The following is a 24629-nucleotide window of genomic DNA, read 5'->3' as shown; positions in this document are numbered from 1 at the left end:
CAGGTGAGGTGCACAGCCCAAGGCCTTCTTGGCAGGAAGTGTCCAACAAAGGGTGATCAGTGTTGACATTCTGATTGTCTCGTAGTTGAATCTCTGTCAAGTGGTTCAGAATTAATTGAAAATCCTTTTATCTGAAATATTTTGCCCTGATTTGCCTGTGAGATTCTTTTATACACAGTTACTGGCACAGAGTAGGTGCTGTATGATATTTATTTATTTATTTACATTTATATTTATTATTATTATTATTATTTTGAGACAGAATTTCACTCTTGTTGCCCAGGTTAGAGTACAATGGTGTGATCTCGGCTCACTGCAACCTCTGCCTCCTGGGTTCAAGCGATTTTCATGCCTCAGCCTCCCGAGTAGCTGGGATTACAGGCTTGCACCACCACGCCTGGCTAATTTTTATATTTTTAGTAGAGACGGGGTTTCACCTTGTTGGCCAAGCTGGTCTTGAACTCCTGTCCCTCAGGTGATCTGCCTGCCTCGGCCTCCCGAAGTGCTGGGATTACAGGCATGAGCCACTGTGCCCAGCTGCTCAGTGATATTTATTTAGAGGAAGGTGAACACAATTGTGTGGCCTAGGGTTGGGATCTGAACTCTCTCTGTACCGGCTATGTGATCTCAGTCACAAAACATCTCCTAAGCCTCAGGTTTTGGACCTATGAAAATGAGAATAATGGGCTATTATTAGGATGTTATAGTAAGATAATATAATAATGGGTTGTTATGGGATGAAAAGAGAAAGCAAACGACAGGAGCTTTGAGTCAATGCCCAGGTTGTTAGTCTGACTGAACAGTGTTACTGAGTCATGAAATTGAATTATGGAATTATTATGGAATTATTTTTGCTGCTATGGTTGTTCTCATTGTTGGTAAAATCGTGGGAGCCCGAGGCTGGCCTTGGATGTGAGTTTTGAGTGTTTCCCGCTCTGCTGCACTGGACTGCATGAATTATTTACAAGTTTGTTATCTAGTTCTACTTGATGGATTGATTTCTTCACTCCATAAGTATGCAGTGAATGTCCACTCCATACCGTTCCAGACACAGGGAGCTCTGACCCTAGCCCAGCAAGCACATTTCTGACCCCCTGGAGCTTGCATTCCAGGTGGGGGAGGCAGTTTGTGAACAAGATCATTTCAGACGTGCTAAGAAGCATGAGGAGATTTTTTTTTTTTTTTTTTGAGACGGAGTCTTGCTCTGTTGCCCAGGCTGGACTGCAGTGGCACGATCTCAGCACACTGCAACCTCCACCTCCCAGGTTCAAGCAATTCTCCTGCCTCAGCCTCTCGAGTAGCTGGGACCTATTACAGGTGCGTGCCACCATGCCTGGCTAAGGAAGCGTGAGGAGATTCAAACTCAGGAAGAAGGCAGGAGATGGCCGGTGGGGGTGGTCAGGGAGGGCCTCCCTGAGGAAGTGACATTTTTAAGGCCTAAGGGTAGAAAGACAGGAGCCACCCTGGAGAAGAGGGGAGGAGGTGGGGATGGGGGCTGTGTAGTGGGGTGGATGGGGTGTCCCCGACAAGGGGACAGCCAGAGCCAAGACCTTGAAATGGGGAGAGCCTGGCATGGTGACAGACGCAAGAGACTTGTGCAGCTCAAGAGCTGGAACTGAGGGCAACACGCATTTGAGAGGCCCTTGGCAAATACTATAGGGTCTCATGGGTGACGGGAAAGAGTTTGGGTTTCATTCTGGGTTTTGTTGTTGTTGTTGTTTTTGTTTTTGAAACAGAGTCTCGCTCTGTTGCCCAGGCTGGAGTGCAGTGGCACGATCTCAGCTCACTGCAACCTCCACCTCCCGGCTTCAAACAATTCTCCTGCCTCAGTCTCCCAAGCAGCTGGGTTTACAAGCACATGCCACCACGCCCGGCTAACCTTTCGTATTTTTAGTGGAGATGGAGTTTCACCATGTTGCCCAGGCTGGTCTTGAACTCCTAGCCTCAAGCGATCCACCCACCTCAGCCTCCCGAAGTGCTGGGATTATAGGCGTGAGCCACCTCCCCTGGCCTGGGTTTCATTTTAATGTAACAGGGGACTTTAGGAGGGTGGCAGCTCTTCTGGGTGTTTTGTGGATCACTTCTCTACCTCCTTCAGGTCTCAGATACCCCTTTCCGCAGGGCCTTCCTCGACCACCCTACTAGAAATTACAACTCCCTACTTGAAGAGCTGGAAAAAATTCAGCCACCCATCCCTCCATGTCCTCCTTTGAATTATTTTTCTCCACCACTCTTATGGTCCTCTACCACACTCTAAATTTCACTCTTTGATTTTTGTCTATTGTTCTCTCTCTGCCGATAATGCAAGGTCCAGCAAGGGCTAGAACAGCGCTGCCCAGAGTAGGTGTGCAAATATTTGCAGAATGAGAGACTGGAGAACATGACAGGGTTGAAGTTGTGCCTTCACAAGGTCCCTCTGGTTGCCTGGTGGAGGAGGATTGCCAGAAGGCCAGAGTGTGGACACAGGAAGCCTAGTATCCGCTAGTGAAGAGGCTTCCAAAGACATCTGGGACAAATGTGGGAGGTGGCCAGGTTTGACATTGTCTTGCATGTAGGACCCACTTGACTTGGTGACAGCTGCGGTGAGGAGGGAGAGAACCTGTGCTAGGTTTATTTTAACTTTTGTTTTTGAGGCGGAGTTTCGCTCTTGTTGCCCAGGCTGGAGTGCAGTGGTGAGATCTCGGCTCGCCACCACCTCTACCTCCTGGGTTCAAGCGATTCTCCTGCCTCAGCCTCCCAAGTAGCTGGGATTACAGGCATGCACCACTATGCCCGGCTAATTTTGTATTTTTAGTAGAGATGGGATTTCCCCATGTTGGTCAGGCTGGTCTCAAATCCCCAACCTCAGGTGATCCACCCACCTCAGCCCCCCAAAGTGCTGGGATTACAGGCATGAGTGACTGTGCCCGGCCTTTAACTTTTATTTTTTAGAGACAGGGTCTTGCTATGTTGCCCTAGCTGGTCTCGACTCCTGGGCTCAAGGATCCTTCCTAGTAGCTGGAATTATAGGATGAGCCACTATGTCTGGCAAGCTAGGTTTTTGTTTGTTTTTGAGACAGAGTCTCTCTCTGTCACTTAGGCTGGAGTGCAGTGGCTTGATCTCAGCTCACTGCAACCTACACCTCCTGGGTTCAAGTGATATTCCTGCCTCAGCTTCCCGAGTAGCTGGAATTACAGGTGCATGCCACCACACCTGGTTAATTTTTGTATTGTTAGTAGAAATGAGGTTTTGCTATGTTGGCCAGGCTGGTCTTGAACTAACCTCAGGTGATCCACCTGCCTTGGCCTCCCGAAATGCTGGGATTACAGGTGTGAGCCACCTCGGCTGGCTAAGCTAGGTTTTTTGACTAGAGCAACTGTGGCCATTTACTGAGACTGGGAGGGCTGGGGAGGAATGGGCCAGTGAGGGGACAATCCAATTTGAGGAGTCAGTTCCAGGAGTCTATTAGGCAGCGGAGAATGGAGCTGTCAATGGAAGTGGATGGTGATGAAAAGGAAAGTGCTTAAAATAGTCGAGAAGCTGTCAAATCGACAAATATGAGTTGCTCAAGGATGATGGAATTTTAGATCCAGGGGGAAAAAATACACTAAAACTTAGATTTAAGTTCAGATAAATAAACCTGATACGTTTATTACATTCAAATGTAAAGCAATGAATAATAATGTAAGCCAAAATGCCTGCATTTTCAAGTCATAGAAAGTGCTTTAGGATAAATTTCAATGAAATTTAAAATAAAATGAAGGGAATGATGATGGGTGAGGTCTCCAATTTATAGAAATTTTTTGAGGGGGTGTTTGAGTTACAGAGACATTTATAAATAATCTTTATTATTATTATTATTGAGACATGGTCTTGCTCTGTCACCCAGGCTGGAGTGCGGTGGCATGATCATGGCTCATTGTAGCCTCCCCCTCCCAATCCCAAGTGATCCTCCCACTTTAGCCTCCCAAGTATCTGGGACCACAGGTGTGCATCACCATGCCTGGAATTATTTTTCTCCATTTTGTAGAGACAGGGTCTCCCCATGTTGCCTAGTCTTGAACTCCTGAGCTCAAGGGATCCTCCTGCCTTGGCCTCCCCAAAGTACTGGGATTACAGGCTTGAGCCACTGTGCCCAGCTAATCTTTATTATTTTAAGGGAGGGATATCATCACCCCAAATATGGTTTATTTTTAATTTTTTTAGAGACAGGGTCTCCCTCTGTCACCCAGGCTGAAGTGCAGTGGCTTGATCATAACTCACTGCAGCCTTGACCTCCTGGCCTCAAGTAATCCTCCCACCTCGGCCTCCCCAAGTGCTGATGTTACAGTGTTACTGGCGTGAGCCACTGTGCCCAGCCTCACAATAAGGGTTCTTTAACAGAATGCTATTCTCAGTTTTAGTAAGAGGCCCTGTGTATCTCCCCACTAATCCCCCACTCTGCACCTTGCTAGTCAGGCCTTCCCAACATTTCCCAGGGGTCATTTCATCCACGTCATCTTTCCACCAAAAGCGTAATGCAGCTACACACGGCGGTGCCTTTTTGTTGTTTGATTTCCACACACAGAGACGCTACAGATTTTTATGGGATAGGATTTGTGGTGACTCTAAGGTGCAGGAGTGGTTCAGGAAGCAAAGATGACAAGGGCAAAACCCGTGAAGAAATGGATTAAGCAAAGCTATGATCAAGCATAACCCTGATGGTCTTCTTAAAAGCATTTTGCTTTTTGGAAAATGGAAGCTGCAACACCACAGCAATTTCAGCTCGTTTTTTCCTCCCGGGGAAGTCCCAAAGCAATATTTTCCACCTAAAGATTTTCCTTTCCCTGTGAAAATGATTTGCTGACGGCTCCTGTTTCCCACTCGGGGCTGTGCTTTCCGAACACCGTCTTGTCTACGTGTGCTTGGTAATAGATATGCGTGAAGCCGCACCTTTGAGAAAAATTGCTGCAGACACCAGCAGGCTGGGCTGTAACCAGGTGGCTGTGTCTGGAACTCCTGGGATGTGTTTAGTATTCCATGTGTGTCATCCTCAAAAATTGCGTGGCTGCAAGGACCCAGCCAGGGCTGCCACTAGTATATGCTGTGCAGTTCGCAGGGTGCATGAATTCTGAATCTCAGAGGCTGCTTGGAGGTGGTTTGTAGCTGAACCATCAGCTGCTCTTGCAGGTGAATTCGAGTTTAATTCCATTCCCGGCTGTGAGGCTTGGGAGGCTGCTTGTTCCCTGCATTTTTCTCTTTGCTCTTTCGCAGCAGATTTGCTTGCATTGTGTGGTTTGGTGCAGAAAACAGTTGTTCCTTCAGAAGATGAAAGGTGATTCCGCACTCTTGATGGATTTAAGCTGTGCTATGCTTCCTCCTCATCTTATATTTTTTCCCCTAACCCCAGCTCCTTGACCCTGGTTCAGCAAGCCAGTGTGGTTTCAAGCCAGTGTGGCCCACCAGGAGTTAGCTGAGCTGGGTCTGGGCTGGGCTCTGCCAAGGCCACTCTGTATGGCTCTCCAACTGAGCCTCAGCATCCCATCCACACAGTAAGCAAGTTCACCATCACCTCCACTGCCTTTACACGGTGAGGTTGGCTCTGTCTGTGTGGATGTTCTGAGACGGGGTTTTCCGTGCACTGTTAAAGACCCAATTCCCAAGGCCTTGTCTAGGAGCAGGACCAACCCCTCCAATTATGAAGACTAATGGGGGAAACAGACACACCCTCATCCCTGCACATCCCTGAGGACACGTGTCTGCCCACACCTGCCCAGAACAAATGCTGGGAAAATGAAAATGTCAGTTAAATGGTTGCTATGGCAACCTAGTCTCATTTGGCTGCTACGTTTTCTTCCCTCCCTCCCTTCCTTCCTTCCTTCCTTCCTTCCTTCCTTCCTTCCTTCCTTCCTTCCTTCCTTCTTTCTTTTCTTTTGACCAAGTCTTGCTCTGTCACCTATGTTAGAGTGCAGTGGCATGATCTTGGCTCACTGCAACCTCTCCCTCCTGGGTTCAAGCGATTCTCCTGCCTCAGCTTCCTGAATAGCTGGGGTTACAGGCTCGCACCACTACACCTGGCTAATTTTTGTGTTTTTAGTAGGGATGGGGTTTCGCCATGTTGCCCAGGCTGGTCTCGAACTCCTGGGCTCAAGCGATCCACCCGTCTCGGCCTCCCAATGTACTGGGATTATAGGCATGAGCCACCACCTGGCCCTGCTGCTACATTGTCAGTGTTGTAATGTTTTTCTCTATTGAGTTGATTGAATCCTCACTCCCCAACTCTGTCACCATTGCAAAACACATACACACACACACACCACTATACACACTGGTTTCTAAAGACTAGCAGAGCCTCTGATGCATCTTTAAAGGACTGAGATGAGGCAGGGTATAGTGGCTTACACCTGTAATCTCAACACTTTGGAGACCAAAGCAGAAGGATCACTTTATACCAGGAGTTTCAGACCAGCCTGGGCTACACCACAAGACCCTATCTCTACAAAAAAGTTTTAAAAGTTAGCAGGTTATGATGGTGTGTGCCTGTAGTCTCAGCTACTCAGGAGGCTGAGGTGGGAGGATTGCATTAGCCCAGGATTTCGAGGCTGCAGTGAGCTATGGTGGCACCACTACACACCAGCCTGGGCAACAGAGCAAGACCCTGTCTCAAAAAAAATAAGAACAAAAATAAATAAAGGGCTGAGATGGCCCATAAAGGGCTGAGAAAGCCAGGAGAATAGTTTTGGAGCAAGAGGGTACATTTTTGTTTTCCCTTTGTGCCTTCTGGGGTAGTCCAATTAGACAGAGGGAATTTGCAGTCTGAGACCAGAAAATCTCTACCATTCATTCCCTTTTTGACCTTGCCTGGGCTGCTCAACTTCTGCCCAGAGGCTTAGCTCTTCATCAGGAGAAAATAATGCTCTTAGCTTCACCAAGCTGATATGGGCCAAGGAGAAAATGCCTGCACTGGTCAGGCACAGTGGCTCAAACCTGTAATGCCAGCACTGTGGCAGGCTGAGGTGGGAGGATCTCTTGAGCCCAGGAGTTCAAGACCAGACTGGGCAACACGGTGAAACCCTGTTTCTACCCAAAATACAAAAATTAGCCGGGCTTGGTGGAATGCCTGTAGTCCCACCTACTTGGGAGGCTGAGGTGGAAGGATTGCTAGACCCCAGGAAGGTCAAGGCTTCAGTGAGCCCATGATTTTGCTACTGCATTCCAGCCTGGGCGACAGAGGCCCTGACTCAAAACAAACAAAGCAGAAAATTCTCGCGTCAACCTTTGAGTTCCCTGAGAAGTGCAATCTGAATGCCAGCTTCAGGCTGGTGACTGGGTTTCACTCTGGAATCTAGTGTGTTCTGGGTTGGAAGTGAGGGCCTGGAGAGAGGTGCCCAGGCTCCAATGGAGTTTTTGTTTCTGAGGTGGAGTCTCACTCTGTCGTCTAGGCTAGAGAGCAGTGGCGTGATCGCAGCTCACTGCAACCTCTGCCTCCTGGGTTCAGGTCATTTTCATGCCTTAGCCTCCTGAGTAGCTAGGGTTACAGGTACATGCCACCACATCTGGCTAATTTTTATGTTTTTAGTAGAGACAGGGTTTCTCCATGTTGGCCAGGCTGGTCTTGAACTCCTGACCTCAAGAGATCTGCCTGCCTCGGCTTCCCAAAGTGTTGGGATTACAGGCATGAGCTACGGCGCCCGGGCTGGAATGGAGTTTTATTAGCCATAAAACTTTGGGTGAATCACTCAAAACTTTGGGTGAATCACTTTCCTTATTGGGTTGTTCTGTAACCTAATAAAATACCATAGAAAATGCTAATATGTAATAAGTACGCAGTGGATGTTAACTCCTATTGTATTAATATTGGTCACTACAGGAAATCCACAAAGGAAAATTGCACTATCAAATTATCATAGTGTTTTAGTTTTCCATACTCACATCTTTGCTGCTTTCTGAAATGCATTCCAGTTTCATCTTTTAGAGCAGGCTGAGATACAAGAAGCACACGTTCATTTTTTTCTCCCTGGTGATCAATGAGCTGATTGGATTTTGCTATTTTCCATTTTGTTTCCAAATAAGTCATTCGCTAGTTTCTGTTGCCAAAACCTTCTGATGAAATCGTCTATCACTGACTCTTCAAATACCAGTGCTATTTTGCCTTCGAGGAAGAGGCAGCATCTCTCCCATGACTGTACCTAAAACAAAAGAGAGAACCCGCCTCTGTTCTTACTCATGGAAGGAGGGGCCTGAAGGGAGCCAGTCTTAGCAAAGAGGAAAGCACAAGAAAGCAGCTTTTCTGTTGCATTTTGTTTTCCTCCTGAATTTTACTACCATGTCTAAGGATCTCCCTCTGTTTTTCAGATCTACCTCCTTGGGAAAGGGCATTGGCAGCAGTGATGGCAAAGGTTTGAGTATAGCTCATGAATTACTGCTTCTGCAGAGTTGCATGCAGTAGAGACACCAATAGGTAACACCCAACCTAGATGGCACCTTAAAGGTATTTTTGCAGGGCACAGTGGCTCATGCCTGTAATCCCAACACTTTGGGAGGCTGAGGTGAGGGGATTGCTTGAGGTCAGGAGTTTAAGACCAACCTGGGCAACACAGTGAGACCCGGTCTCTACAAAAATAAAAAATAAAAAATAAATTGGCTGCGCTTGTGACATGTGCCTGTAATCCCAGCTATTCAGGAGGCTGAGGTGGGCGGATTGCTTGAGCCCAGGGGGTTGAGGCTACAGTGAGCCATAATGGTACCACTGCACTGCAGCCTGGGCAACAGAGCGAGAACCTGTCTCTAAAAATAATAAAAATAAAATAAAATAATAGATAAATACAATTTAAAGGTATTTTTATTTTATAGATACTTCAGAATTTCAACACTTTGAAAAAAAGATCAAGGTAAAGAGTTTACTGAATAATGAATGAATTGTATAATGTGCAAAACTTTTGTGATATATATTTTTTTAATGTCCAAAAAATGTCAGGGAGTGCAGTTTGCTCAGGGACAAACCAGTGTTTCCCAGTCTAGAATAGTTAAGAGCAGGAGAGCTCCACTAAGAAACAGTACTGGGAGATTATTTTCACAGATGGTAACCTTTTGCAATTTTTCATCAAATAATTTATTTGGTAATGTGTTGCTAAGCTATATAGTATGTATATTACTTTAAAAGTAGATGCATTCCTGGGGCGCAGTGGCTCACGCCTGTAATCCCAGCACTTTGGGAGGCCGAGGCAGGCGGATCATGAGGTCAGGAGATCGAGACCATCCTGGCTAACATGGTGAAACCCCGTCTCTACTAAAAATACAAAAAATTAGCCAGGCGTGGTGGCACGCACCTGTAATCCCAGCTACTCAGGAGGCTGAGGCAGGAGAATCGCTTGAACCCGGGAGGTGGAGGTTGCAGTGAGCCGAGACCATGCCAGTGCACTCCAGCCTGGTGGAGAGCAAGACTCAGTCTCACAAAAAAAAAAAAGTAAATGCATTCCTAAATATTGAATATCATTAAGTATATGCAGGAGGCATGATACCACTTTTTAAAATGCTACTGATGGCCGGGCGCGGTGGCTCAAGCCTGTAATCCCAGCACTTTGGGAGGCCGAGACGGGCGGATCACGAGGTCAGGAGATCGAGACCATCCTGGCTAACACGGTGAAACCCCGTTTCTACTAAAAAAATACAAAAAGCTAGCCGGGCGAGGAGGCGGGCGCCTGTAGTCCCAGCTACTTGGGAGGCTGAGGCAGGAGAATGGCGTAAACCCGGGAGGCGGAGCTTGCAGTGAGCTGAGATCCGGCCACTGCACTCCAGCTTGGGCGACAGAGCAAGACTCCGTCTCAAAAAAATAAATAAATAAATAAATAAATAAAATAAAATAAAATAAAATGCTACTGATACTCCCTAGGTCTGATCCCCAAGCTCCCTTAGAGAGAGGTGGCCATAAATTCCTCTTCAGTAATTTTAGGGCCCCTCCCCCTAAAATCATGTCATCATGTCACCACGATGGGAAACTCACCCAAAGTTGGGGGTAGGGGCCCCGCATTTCCATGCCATGGTCTCTGATACTGGGAGTCCTGATCTCTGGGTCCTGGGAGTCTGTGGGGGCTGCTTCCAGAAACAGTGTGCTTGAGACAGGAGCTGGGTGCAGCCGGAAGCCCCTCTGAGCTCAGCCCTGCCCAGCTGCCTCAGTGGAGAGCACACCCCTGTTCCTCAGTACAGGGCTCATTCCTGTGGGAGGGAATCTCCCTTGGGCACTGAGATCCACATCTCCAGAGTGCTGTGGTTAGCAATGCTCAGGGATTAGGGGAAGGGGTCCTGGTGAAGTTAATGGGGAGACTGAAGGCCCCCAAGCTTCCCTTTGGTGCTGTCACTACTTACCTCCACCCTGTAACTACACCTTATACAAGATGGGAAGGGGCAGCCACTGTCTCCTCTGCACCCCTGGCAGCCTGGGCATGTGTGTGTGTGTGTGTGTGTGTGTGTGTGTGTGTGTGTGTGTGTTTGTTTATTTATTTATTTATTGTTTTTTTTTTTGAGGCAGAGTCTTACTTTGTCACCGAGGCTGCAATGCAGTGGTATGATCTCGGTTCACTGCAACCTCCACCTCCCAGATTTTAGCAATTCTTCTGCCTCAGCCTCCTGAGTAGCTGGGATTACAGGCACACACCACCACACCTGGCTAATTTTTGTATTTTTAGGAGAGATGGGGTTTCCCCATGTTGGCCAGGCTGTTCTTGAACTCCTGACCTCAGGTGATCCACTCGCCTCGGCCTCCCAAAGTGCTGGGATTACAGGCATGAGCCACCGAGCCTGGCCGGCTTATATATTTTTAATAAAAGAAAGGAAGAGCCAATCCAACATGATCCTGCAAACATCTCTCTTTTAAAATATCTTTGCCTAAATATCAGTAGCGATGTCTGAAACTGGGAGTGAGGAGTAGGAGTGATAGGAGAGGATGGAGCCCTCCGGAGCCCTCCGTTTTTAAAGAAAAGCTCCTGACTTCTGAAATTAGTTGAAATTTAAAAATCTCTGTGGCAAGAAGACATCAAAGGGTCTTGCTACCTGAAAAGGGTGTGTGTGTGTTGGGGAAAGGGCAGTATGCTGGGAGAAAAAAAATTCACCTTGCGACCAGGCACGGTGGTTCACACCTGTAATCCTAGCACTTTGGGAAGCCAAGGTGGGCAGATCACCTGAGGTTAGGAGTTGTAGACTAGCCTGGCCAACATAGTGAAACCTTGTCCTTACTAAAAATACAAAAATTAGCCAGATATGATGGCGCATTCCAGCTACTTGGGAGGCTGAGGCATGAGAATCACTTGAACCTGGGAGGTAGAGATTGCAGTGAGCCAAGATTGTGCCAATGCATTCTATCCTGGGTGAGACTTTGTCAAAGAAAAAGAAAAAAAAAAAAAGGCCTGGCGCAGTGGCTTATGCCTGTAATCCCAGCACTCTGGGAGGCTAAGGTGGGAGGATCACCGGAGGTCAGGAGTTTGAGACCAACCTGGACAACATGGTGAAACCCGTCTCTACTAAAAATACAAAAATTAGATGGGCGTGGTAGTGCATGCCTGTAGTCCCAGCTACTTGGGAGGCTGAGGCAGGAGAATGGCTTGTACCCAGGAGGCGGATGTTGCAGTGAGCCAATATTGCGCCACTGCACTCCAGCCTGGGTGACAGAACAAGACTCTGTCTCAAAAAAAAAAAAAAAAATCAGCTTGCACTAAGTTATCCTGCCACAAATGTTTCTGTTTAATTCATTTTATATCCTATCCCTTTCCCCTCAACCTCCAAAGAAATCATGAGGGATCCAGTTTATAGTTGTGCTGTTGGTTGCTTGAATCCTAAATCTTGGAGTACAAACTGATCAGTGTTCCCAAGGTGTCTGTGGGGCCCAAGGAAAGTCTAGGCCCTCATTGTTCACCAGCTGTATCCATGGAGAGCTTGTCAGACATGTGGAATCTCAAGACCCACTAAAGCTTAAGCTGTATTTCTTTTTTTTTTGAGGCGGAGTCTCGCTCTGTCGCCCGGACTGGAGTGCAGTGGCCGGATCTCAGCTCACTGCAAGCTCCGCCTCCTGGGTTTACGCCATTCTCCTGCCTCAGCCTCCCGAGTAGCTGGGACTACAGGCGCCCGCCACCTTGCCCAGCTAGTTTTTGTATTTTTAGTAGAGACGGGGTTTCACCGTGTTAGCCAGGATGGTCTCCATCTCCTGACCTCGTGATCCACCCATCTCGGCCTCCCAAAGTGCTGGGATTACAGGCTTGAGCCACCGCGCCCGGCCTGCTTAAGCTGTATTTCTTTCTTTTCTTTTTTTCCCGTTGCCAAGCAGTGGTATGATCATGGCTCACAGTAGCCTGGACCTCCTGGGTTCAAGCGATCCTCCTGCTTCAGCCTCCTGAGTAGCTGGGACTACAGGCACACACCACCATGCCTTGCTAATTAAAAACCAATATTTCTGTATAGAGACCAGGGTCTTGTGCCCACATCGCCCAGGTTGGTCTCAGACTCCTAGCCTCAAGTGATCCTCTCGCCTCAGCCTCCTAAAATGTTGGGATTACAGGCATGAGCCGTGGCCTTAAGATGCATTCTAATTAACATCCCAGCTGATTCATGTGCACAATGTGGTTTGAGAAGCGCTGCTCTTGGAGGGAAGGGGCTGGGCGGGAATTGCTATTATTGGAAGAGTCACAAGAGCTTTTGGCTGTGAGAACCCCCTCTGTGGGGTTAGCAAGGTTCAGGCCCCTGGTGTGAGCAGATGTGGTTCTCACTTTAGCGCTGAGTCTCCATGGCGGGGCAGGCTCACCTGCTGAGCAACAGCCCTGCTCACCTGGATGGAACTCCCAGATCTGCTTACTACTTAGACCTTTGTTCTAATTTCATGGTTTCTGCCTTGGGTTGTGTCATCCTGGACTTGCAAGGCTCAAGTGTGGCGTAAGTCACCATCACCAGGGCTGATGAATTTCCCACTCTGGTGACGCCTTAATTGAAGGTGAGGCTCTCCTTTCATTAGCAAGATTCCTCCCTCCTGTCTAAACTGTCACCTCAAAGACCTGGGGGGAAAAAGAGGCTGACCTCATAGTGTGGCCTCAGTTACTGTGGCTTTGGTGGTTTCTCTAAATTTATCAGCGTTTCAGGCAAGCCTATGGCATAATTACTCAAGGCCCTGGGAACGCTGGCATAGATGATTTTGTTTCTCAAAACGATGAATAAATGTTCTTTTGGCTTTTACTCCTTGCAACTGCTTTACTATAGAAAAAAGCATTTTATTTCAGCCAATTCTCACTACCATCCTTTGGGGGAAGGGCGTTGCTATTATTCCCAGTTTACAGAAAGGAAAACAGTGCTCACTTTGGTAGTACATATACTAAAATTGGAACGATACAGAGAAGATCAGCATGGCCCCTGCGCAAGGACAACATGCAAATTCGTGAAGCGTTCCATATTTTTGCCAGATGCGGTGGTTCACGCCTGTAATCTCAGCACTTTGGGAGGCTGAGGCAGGCGGATCATGAGGTCTGGAGTTCGAGACCAGCCTGGCCAGCATAGTAAAACCCTGTATCTACTAAATACAAAAAATTAGCCAGGCATGGTGGCGGGTGCCTGTAATCTCAGCTACTCTGGATGCTGAGGCAGGAGAATTGCTGGAACCCGGGAGGGGGAGGTTGCAGAGAGCCAAGATTGCACCATTGCACTCCAGCCTGGGCAACAGTGCAAGACTCCATCTCAAAAAAAGGAAAAAAGAAAGGAAAACAGAGAGGTAAAGTCACTTTTTCAAGGTCACACAGCAAATTAAATGGTGGAGTGGGGACCCAAACCCAGATCTGCCTGTCACCAAAGCCAGTGCTCTCTGTCCTCCTGGGCTATACCTGGACTTTTGAGGACAGAATTCCCTGGTGGAGGCTGTCAATTGTTTTCTTTTAGGTCAAGAAGAAAAGATGGAATGTTTTTCGGAAGATCTTGGTCATCTTCTCTTGCCTCTCCCAGCTCAGGGGAAGCATGTCTCCCAGCTTGCCTTGTTCCTCTTCTCTTATGAATGACTTGGCCCCAGAAATGTAGCTCCTCTGCTCCAATGGCTTCTTGGAAGGCCAAAAATTGAGCCTGGGACACTTGCCCACAAGGATTGTGGCCAGCTGGGCAAATACCCATGGCTGAGTTGCTGTCTGGCCATGACCCTTCCAAGGACAGATGTCAACTCTGCAGCTCCATGAGATTCCCCTGAGTGGTTGCTTTGATACTGGGGAAGAAGCTGGAGGATTCTCTGATGGACATGACCCTGGGAGGGAAACAGATCGGAGTTCAAGGTCTGCCTATTCAGGGCTGCATGGTGACTTTCCTGAGCCCTAGGTACTTTTGCCTTGGTAAGTTCATTTTGCCACTAAAAAGAACATTTAAAAAATAGATTTTTGGCCAGGCGTGGTGGCTCACGCCTGTAATCCCAGCACTTTGGGAGGCTGAGGCAGAAGGATCACTTGAGCCCAGAAGTTCAAGACCAGCCTGGGCAACATAGCAAGACCTCATCTCTACTAAATTTTTAAAAAATTAGCCAGATATGGTGGCACATGCCTGTGGTTTCACCTACTCGAGGGGTGAGGTGGGAGGATTGCTTGAGCCCAGGAGGTCGAGGCTGCAGTGAGCCCTGATTATGTCACTGCACTCCAGCCTGGGCAACAGAGTGAGACCCTGTCTCAAAAAACAAAACAAACAAAAAACAAAGGTTATTCTTAATTTTGAAAAATAAAATAAAAAATAAAAATAGATTTTCCTGCTATATTGATATAAAGGTGAAAATGTTAATTTTATATATGAAATCATTATCTTTATCCTAAAAGTTCATTTTTCCCCTTCTGATTTTAAGTGAAATTAAAACGTTTTTATGGGTCCTTAAAAGTATTATGGTCTCTAATCATTGTGCCTATTGTACCTGCTGGGGAAGTTGGCCTAGTGTTTGGGTCTGTGGTGACCTTGAGTGAGCTGACTTTTTGGGCCTCTGTTTTCGCATCTGTAAAATGGGTAGAGCAACAGTATCTGTTTTAATCCATAGCAAGTGACTAGCAGAGAGGTAGCTTTGTGACTCTTAGTATCTAGTTAGGGCTCAATCAGTAATGCTATTGACACTGCCCTCTCCTAGTGGGTGAGGGGCTTGTATGTGGAGGGGGCTGGGCTTGTAGTGGAGAGGGGCTTAGTGCCTCCTGTGGGGAGTGGGCTGTTCCTCAGGCACTTAACTAAAAGGCCACTAGAGGCCAAGGTTTCTGCTGTCAGCCCTGCTTCCTGCTCCAGCATCATAAAACATTAGAGCCAGAAGGGTCCTCAGGGCCTGTCCTCTGCCCACGTCCACCAGAGACGGGATCCATGAGGGTAGAGTTGGGACAAGAACCCAGGCTGGGACCCTGGCCCAGTGCCACTGGGCCCCACCCAGGCTGTCTTCTGAGGTGCCACCCTCAGGTAGATGATGACAAGTAGCTCTCCTTGGCAAGATGTAAACAAGACTTTGCCACAGCCTTCCTCTCTCCCTCCTGCCACCCACGTTGGCTTCTTGGCCTTTCTGCCACTCACACCATTTCCTCTGGCCACATCTGCACACGGGCCTCCACGTGCAGCACCCAGGAGGGCCTGGGTTTCAATGGCGGCGCAACCTTGGGCTGAGTCCCGGTCTACCATTACCTTACCGGGCAGGTGGCCTCACATTGGCATCCTCCCCTGAGAAAGGGACCTAAGCACGCTTCCTATCTCACAGGGCAGTTGCAAAGGTGACATTAGATGATGCAGGTAAAGCACTTACACAGGCAGCGGCTCCCGCATGAGGAAGAAGGAGAAGAGGAGGAGGAGCGCAGAGTGGCTTCTTCCATTCTCTCCTCTGGAGGCCGCTCAGGGAAGAGCCCCCAAGAGGACCAGGGGCCACGTGGCAGGCTGCCTGGGTTACAAATCCCAGCCTGCTCCTTACTGGTGGCATGACTTTGGGGAAGCACTTCACCTTTCTGTGCCTCAGTTTCTTCAGCTGAAAAGGGTACAGTAGAACTTCCCTCAAGCGGTTGTTGGGAGAAATAAGTAAGTGAACACACCTCAGAGGCTTCAATTGGCACCTGGTGTGTAGTTAGTGCTCAGTACAAGGTGAGGTGTTTTCTTTCTTCTTGGGACACGCCACAGCTGACAAATCAGCTTTCGTCTTTAGGATGGAATCTTCTAGAACTGGCATGGGGTTCCAGAGATTGGAGTTCTCAGTTCCTTTCTCTCCAAAGTGTGAGAGACACGTGCTGTGCCCACTGGAGGGTTTGTGGGGTGCAGCCCAGGGAAGTTTCTGACCATCCATGGCCTCGTGGTTGCTTAAGCCCAAGCAGGTGACTTCTAGACCTCAGAAAACAGCCATGGGACAGGGAGGCTGTGGTGTTGAAAATGATCGTGACGTGCCACATGGGCAGCATGAAGCTTGGGAGATCGGAAGCTCCAGGAACTCTGAGGGACAGGGAGGAGAAGGGAAGGGATGACAGGTGTTGAGCGTCTCCTCTGTGCCAGGCATGGGCCGGCTCTCTGGCTCTGCTCCAGATTTGTGGAAACTGCCCTGGGTGAACCTCATTCAGGTGAGTGGGCCAGCGGAAGGTCAGCCAGGGCCCTCAGCTGTCTGGCCTCAGCCCTCGCCATGTCTTCACAGTGGGCAGTGGCCTTGGACCCAGGGCCAACCAGACACTGAGATGTGGCCTGTGGCCACGGCCCAAGGGAAGCTACTGGCTGCCAAGTCACTGAAGTGAGACCCTGAGCTCGCTAACACCAGGCTCCCACCTGGTGGTGGGAACAGCCACAGGCTGTTCACCGCTCTGCTTCCTTTTAGCTTTTCTCTTGTGGGATCACTTTAGTCTGATGTGGACCCTGAATGAGAGACAATGGGGTCCATGCTTTCTGCACGCTACTTTCCTGAAGTGACTCTTGTCACCTGAGTCCTTATTGGCAGCTGGCATAAAATATTAAAGCCTAACTGAGCGTGTGAGCTGCAGAGCCTTCCTAGCAGGCTCTGGTTTCACAGTCTCAAGGCAGCAGCTGCAGGGAGGGTCTGCAGCAGGCCCCAGTGTCCCAGCGCAGCACTGTGTGGAGCAGCGCCAGACGTACTTCTGCTCAGCAGCCACATTCTGGGAGTCCGAGGTCCAGAGTATGCCCACAGTGAGAGGTATGTACTCTAGCGGCAGAATATGATCAGGAATCTGACTTTTGGAATCAGAACTGAACTCTACTGTGTGTGTCTGTCACCATCAGCAGAACAAACTGGCAGCTTCCTCTATGATGACCAAATCAAAACACGCACACAGGGAAGTGATGGTCGGATACAATTTTCCTGCACCTGTTCTCTTCCTCTCTACCAAGTCTTCTTAATGTGGCATCTATGTGCTTCCCTCTAGAAACTGAAGGCAAAATCATCATGTAGTTTGTTTTGTTTGTTTCTCGAGAGAGAACTGGCATTTTGCATGAAATTTTCAAAAGAGCGGTGGTTCCCAACCCAATATTTTTTTTTTTTTTTTTGAGACGGAATCTCGCTCTGTCACCCGGGCTGGAGTGCTGTGGCCGGATCTCAGCTCACTGCAAGCTCCGCCTCCCGGGTTCACGCCATTCTCCTGCCTCAGCCTCCCGGGTAGCTGGGACTACAGGCACTGCTACCTCGCCTGGCTAGTTTTTTTTTTTTTTTTTTTGTAGTTTTTAGTAGAGACGGGGTTTCACCGTGTTAGCCAGGATGGTCTCGATCTCCTGACCTCGTGATCCGCCCATCTCGGCCTCCCAAAGTGCAGGGATTACAGGCTTGAGCCACCGCGCCTGGCCCCAACCCAATATTTTTTAATGTTTAAATTTAAATTTAAACATTTAAAAACTCTAGCAGTTCCACTTCTAGGAATAGCGACTACCACCTGTAAATGAGATAAAAGATCTAGGTACAAGGACATTCTTGGAAGCATGGTAGTCGCAAAAGACTTGAAATAACTCAATTACCTGTTAATTACCTCTCTAGCGAGACTTCTTAATATGGCATCTATGAGCCTCCCTCTAGAAACTGAATGCAAAATCATCACATAGTTTTTTGTTTTGCTTTGTTTTGTTTGTTTCTCGAGAGAGAACTGGTTCAATCAGTTGGGTCCACTCTTTGAAAAAAGCACAACCATAGAAGGACAAGTGTGTGTGCATGATGTGGAGAGCTTTCCAACAGGGTGAAATGTGAAAAGCAAAGCACAGGATAGCATGTGAACTGTGCTCTGGGCTCCCATGGTGGGGGAAACAGGCATTTTGGGGTGTGGGCTTGTATGTGGGGACTATTCTGGGGAAGGACCCTCCAGCCACTGGTGGCAGTGATTCCCTCAGAGGAGGGGCACAGAGGATGGAGGTTAAACGTGAGAGGGAGACTTACTTTTCACCATAGTTCGTACTGTTTGAACATATTAAATGAGAAAACAAGCCAGGTGCAGTGGCTAATGCCTGTAATCCCAGCACTTTGGGAGACCAAGGTGGGTGGATAGCTTGAGTCCAGGAGTTTGAGACCAGCCTGAACAACATGGCAAAACTCTGTCTCTACAAAAAATGAAAAAAATTAGCCGGTCGTGGTGGTGCGCACCTGTAGTCCCCAGCTACTTAGGAAGCTGCAAAGTGGAAGGAGTGTTTGAGACTGGGAGGTCAAGGCTGCAGTGAGCCAAGATCATGTCACTGCACTCCAGCCTGGGTGACAGAGTGAGACCCTGTCTCCAAACAAAACAAACAAAAAACAAAACAAAACAAAACAAAAAAACAACCTCAGAGTTGTTCTCCAAAGAACCTAAGCAGACAGAGGCATTTGAACAGCAGAGCTGAGGCTGAACATGGGGCAGCTAATTTGGGTGGGCAGCTGCCACTCTAAATTAGGAAGGTGGCTAAGGTCAAAGCCTGACTCACAGCTGGCCCCACAGTGGCCTCAGGGGTTAAATGGAGTGGCGTCCTCCTGGCATGGTGTTTAACAGCCTGCTGCATGGAAGCTCATATTCTTGTTATAATCACACATACCTATGCTTTCATGAATGGAGCCGAAAGCCCATGTGCAAACCCCATTTTCCCTTCGAGGCTGGGGTGAAGCCAGAGTCTTGGTTTAGCACAGATGCTTGGCATTTGTTGAGGAGGGACAAAGAGAAGGAGCCTGGCCAGTGACTCATGAGGACTGATGGTGGTGCCTCTCCTCCACCTCTCTTAGGTGTGGGACTCGCCCCTCAGCAGGTAACAGGAGGCAAGTCCCTCAGGAGGTCATCTGTGTTGCAGAGCAGCCTGGGATTACCCAAGGACTGGGCAGTCTACCTGCTAGGAGGGCTGGGCTGGGGTGAGTTGTGCTGTAGGCCACATTCCTTGGTCGTTAAGTGCCTTGTTGATATCCATCCATCCATCCATCTCATTGGTTCCGGCCGCAGTGATAGCTGAGTAGGCTTGGGAGGCAGGTTAACTATTTCATGAGAGAGGGCCTGGTCGAGAGGTGCCAATGGTGCTGGCTCACATTGGTCATCCCAGCACTTTGGGATGGATGGGAGGATCACTTGAGACCAGGAGATTGAGACCAACCTGGGAATAGAGCGAGACCCCATCTCTACAAAAAATGTGTAGAAAAAGGGACTGGGGGCGCAGGGCTGGCCTCCCTACCTTGTTCATTGCACCTACAGGGCCTCAGTAGAGATTTCAGGCAAAGGGCTACATAGAATCTTTTGTTTTTCTGTTTTTGTTTTGCTTTTCTTTGAGACAGGGTCTTGTTCTGTCATCCAGGGTAGAGTACAGTTGTGCCATCTTGGTTCACTGCAACCTCCACCTCCTGTGCTCAGTCAATCTTCCCACCTCAGTCTCCCAAGTAGCTTGAACTACAGGCATGCACCACCAAGCCTGGCTAATTTTTGTATTTTTTGTAGGGATAGGGTTTCATTATGTTTCCCAGGCTGATTATGAACTCCTGACCTGAAGTGATCTGCCTGCCTTGGCCTCCCAGAATGCTGGGATTACAGGTGTGAGCCACCACACCTGGCCCTACTTGGAATCTTGTTCTCTGCTGTGAACATCTCATTTTGCCAGAAAGCTCCTGGCCCATCTCTTGTTAGGTGGGCTGAGATGTCTGGTCTGCCCTCAGCCTACTCACTACAAGCCTGCCTCTAGCTGGTGGTGCAGCCTCAGTGGCTCCCCCAGGGCAGCGAGCCTCACTGCTCACTGCATATGAACAGAGGTTCATATGCACTCATGATCTCCATCTACAAAGCTTGCCTGGAATTAGGCTGACCGACCATCCTGGGAGTTTTGCAGCATGCAGGACTTTCAGTGCCAAGACCAGGACAATCCCAGGCAAACCTGGATGGTTGATCACCCTCCCTGGAAGCCTGCCACCAGCAGGATGTGCTCTCCCTGCCAGGACTCAAGGGCAGGAATCATGCTTTTCTTTCTTTCATAATTGCAGACTTTATTCTCGCAATTTTTCTATAGATTCCTCAAGTATTAACAGTTTAGGCTAGGCGTGGTGGCTCACGCCTGTAATCCCAGCACTTTACAAGACCCAGGAGGGCAGATCATTTGAGGTCAGGAGTTTGAGGCCAACCTTGCCAACATGGTGAAACCCCGTCTCTATTAATAATACAAAAAAAAAAGTAGCTGGGTGTGGTGGTGCATATCTGTAACCCCAGCTACTCAGGAGGCTGAAGAAGGAGAATTACTTGAACCCGGGGGGCGGAGGTTGCAGTGAGCTGAGATCGCGCCACTGCACTTCAGCCTGGGCGACAGAGTGAGACTCTGTTTCTGAAATTGTTTAAGAGTTCAGTACATACATAATGCCTCTTAAGCCTTGAATACTTCGCTGTATATTTCCTAAAAACAAGAAATTCTCTTTTACAACTGTGAACCCAAAGTATCTGAGACAGGTCTCAATCGATTTAGAAAGTTTATTTTGCCAAGGTTAGGGACGTGCCTGCGACACCCCCTCAGGAGGTCCTGAGGACAAGTGCCCAAGGTGGTCAGGGTACAGCTTGCTTGCATACATTTTAGGGAGACATGATGTATCAATCCATACATACAAAATTTACGTTGGTTCCACCTGGAAGTGTGGTGCAACTCAAAGCAGGGGCTTCCAGGTCCTAGGCTGATTTAAAAATTTTCTGCTTGGTAATTGGTTGAAAGAGTTATTATCAATAGGAAGAAATGTCTGGGTTATGATAAGGGGTTGTAGAGACATTGACTTTGTCATGCAGATGAAGAATAGATTGTAAATGCTTCTTATTAGACTTAAGCTCTGTATTGATGTTAATGCCGGTAGACTTTTCCTGAATTCCAAAAGGGAGGAAAGTATAATGAGGCTTGTCCGAACCCTCTTCCATCATAGTCTGAACTAGTTTTTCAAGTTAACGCTGGAATGCCCTTGGCCAAGAGGAGGGGTTTATTCAGATGGTTGGGGGGCCTTAGAATTTAATTTTTGGTTTACATAACCAATATACAATGATCACAATCAGGAAATTAACATTGAAACAACACTGCTACCTAATAATCTACAGGCTGTATTGGGATTTTGTCAATTGCTCCAAGAATGTCTTCCATGGCAAAAGGAAATCCAAGCTCTGTGTTGCCTTCAATCTGGAACAGTCTCTGAGTTTTTCTTTGTATTTCATGACACTGGCATTTTATTTATTTTATTATTTCATTTTATTTATTTTTTTGAGACGGAATCTCACTCTGTTGCCCAGGCTGGAGTGCAATGGCGCGATCTCGGCTCACAGCAACCTTCACCTCCTGGATTCAAGCCATTCTCCTGCCTCAGCCTCCTGAGTAGCTGGGATTACAGGTGCCCGCCGCCACACCTGGCTACTTTTTGTATTTTTAGTAGAGACGGGTTTCACCATGTTGGGCAGGCTGGTCTTGAACTCCTCAAGTGATCCGCCCACCTCAACCTCCCAAAGTGTTAGGATCACAGGTGTGAGTCACTGCGCCCAGCCACATTGGCATTTTAAAAGAGGACAGGCCAGTTAGTTTGTAGAATGAAAGACACTCCGGTAGGGCTTGGCACAGAACTGGCCCCTAACAAGTGCTCCTATGTATTGAGCACCTACTGTGTTCCAGGATCTTCCTGTACATGATCTCATTCATCTCTTCAACAACGCTTTGAGGGACAAGTGACTTGATTACTTTTGCACAGAAGGAAACGGGCTCAGAGAGGTTAAGAGGCTTGCCTGAGGGTGCTCAGCCTCAAGAGGTGGCTCCAAGCTTAACTCCAGAGCCCATTTTCTTAACGATATGGCCATTGTGCCTTAGGGAATTTTCTTGTTTTACTTGTAGTTTTTTGGTATTTTTTGTTTTTGTTTTTATTTTTGAGACAGGGTCTCACTCTGTCACCCAGGCTGAGTACAGTGGCTCCACCACAGCTCACTGTAGCCTTGACCTCCCAGGCTTAAGTGATCCTCTCACCTCAGCCTCCGGAATAGCTGGGACTACAGGCATATACCACCATGCCAGGCTAATCTTTATTTTTGGTAGAGACGGGTCTCACTCTGTCATGCAGTCTGGAGTGCAGTGGTGGGAACAAGACTCACTGCAGCCTCGAACTCCTGGGTTCAAGCCATCCTGCCACCTCAGCCTCCCAAAGTGCTGGGACTACAGGCATGAGCCACCACGCCCACACAGATTTTTTTTTTTTAACTTCTGGAATTCTGAGGTCAGCAGAGTGTTGTCATGGTCCTCAGCTATCTCCTACTTATAATAGCACCCCTCCCCGACCATGTATCAGTAGAGATAAGAAGGCTGACCTTTATACTTTCCCCAGGCCTACAAGAAACAGTGGGGAGGGGGGGCATTAGTCTTCAGCACTTAGGAAAGATTGCCAGCAAATGGGCACAGAGGATTGTAGGACGAAAGTTCACCTTTGAGTCTTGAAATCACTGCCTCCTAATTCAAGTCCTTGTTACAGGTTGGGGCAGAAGATGGACTAAGAAACTCTTCCCTATTCTGGTCTCTGTGGTGGTAACTGCAGCTAAAGCAGCAGAGAGTTTTACCTGGTTTCCCTTCTTGCTTCCTGTCTCTGCACAAAGCTACAGCCAGAGACAGAACATCCCTTTACAAGGTCTGGTCATTCTACTCCAGGAAGTCCTCTTGGCCTGAGGCCCAGCCACCTGTCTTCGCTCTCCCAATGTTTCCCCAGCTTCTACCTGGGCCTCAATCTCCCGGGCCACTCTCCTTGTCATACCCAATGGCCAGCCCAGTCTTTTCCCAGTCTTTGGGTTATTTATCTGTGACCCTGTGGTCCTCCTCCTTTTTTTTTTTTTTTTTTTTAATACAGAGGCTTGCTGTGTCACTCAGGCTGGAGTGCAATGGTGTGATCTTCGCTCACTGCAGCCTCGAACTTCTGGTTCAAGGGATCCTCCTGCCTCAGCCTCCTGAGTAGCTGGGACTATAGGTGTGTGCTACCACACCTGGCTAATTTTTTAAATAAACATTTTTTTTGTAGATGCAGAGTCTTGCTATGTTGTCCAGGCTGGTCTCAAACTCCTGGGCTCAAGTGATACTCCCACGTCAGCCTCCCATAGTGCTGGGATAATAGGCATGAGCCACTGCACCTTACCTGTATTCTCTATTGAATTCATTCATTTATTCATTCAACAAATATCCACTGAGGACCTACGTGGAAGCATTGTGCTAAGTGCTGGAGTCAGCAGGGAACAAGACAAAGTCCTTACCTCTTGTCTTCATGAGAGAAAGACAATTAAGAAGCAAATGATAAATAAACAGGGTAATTGTAGGTTTTGCTAAATGCAACGAAGGAAATAAACCAGGAGGTTAAGGTAGAGAATAACTGGGAGCCATCAACTCTAAGATCACTCTGGGCTGGGCACAGCAGTTCACACCTGTAATGCCAGCACTTGGGAGGCTGAGCTGGGAGGATCACTTGAGTTCAGGAGTTCAAGACAAGCCTGGGAAATATAGTAAGGCCCCATCTCTACAAAGAATAAAAAAATTAGCTGAGTGTTATGGCATGCACCTACAGCCCCAGCTACTCAGGAGGCTGAGGTGGGGCATTGCTTGAGCCCAGGGATTCGAGGCTGCAGTGAGCTATGATCACACCACTGCACTGCACTCTAGCCTAGGTGACAAAGTTAGATCTTGTCTCTCAAAAAGTAAAAAATAAAGTCATTCTGAAAAGCGGACAGCTGAGCTGCATGGAGTTCAAGGAATGGCACCCCAGGCAGAGGAAACAGTGAGTGCAAAGGCCCAGTGCCACATTTTAAAGTCAGAAGGTAGCCAGGTGCAATGGCTCATGCCTATAATCCCAGAACTTTGGCAGGCAAATCACTTGAAGTCAGGGGTTCAAGACCAGTCTGGTCAACATCATGAAACCCCATCTCTACTAAAAATACAAAAATGAACCGGGCATGATAGTGCACACTTGTGATTCCAGCTAGGCTGAGGCACAAGAATCACTTGAACCTGAGAGGCAGAGACTGCAGTGAGCTGAGATCCCACCACTGCACTCCAGCCTGGGCAAGAGTGAGACTCTGTTTCCAAAAAAAAAAAAAAAAAAAAAAAAAGGCTAGGCATAGTGGCTCATGCCTGTAATCCGAGCACTTTGGGAGGCCAAGGTGGGTGGATCACCTCAGATCAGGAGTTCGAGACCAGCCTCACCAACATAGTGAAACACCAAACGCCATCTCTACTAAAAATACAAAAAATGAGCTGGGCGTGG

At 48.1% G+C, this 24629-nt stretch overlaps 1 protein-coding gene and 1 non-coding gene across 10 annotated transcripts in view; both read left to right on the top strand.

The window, feature by feature from the left end:
• The window catches only part of KIFC3 (kinesin family member C3), a 105236-nt gene that overhangs the window by 18046 nt on the left and 62561 nt on the right, over window positions 1–24629 (top strand). The window lies entirely within an intron of this gene.
• On the top strand, window positions 13287–13393 carry LOC117088804. Its single transcript, XR_004439336.1, has one exon. It is a non-coding gene; the product is annotated as a U6 spliceosomal RNA (small nuclear RNA).

The sequence above is a fragment of the Trachypithecus francoisi genome, unplaced genomic scaffold, assembly GCF_009764315.1.
Source record: "Trachypithecus francoisi isolate TF-2019V2 unplaced genomic scaffold, Tfra_2.0 Lachesis_group10, whole genome shotgun sequence".
NCBI classification, from domain to species: Eukaryota; Metazoa; Chordata; class Mammalia; order Primates; family Cercopithecidae; genus Trachypithecus; species Trachypithecus francoisi.
This window is presented reverse-complemented; position numbering and strand designations above follow the sequence as displayed.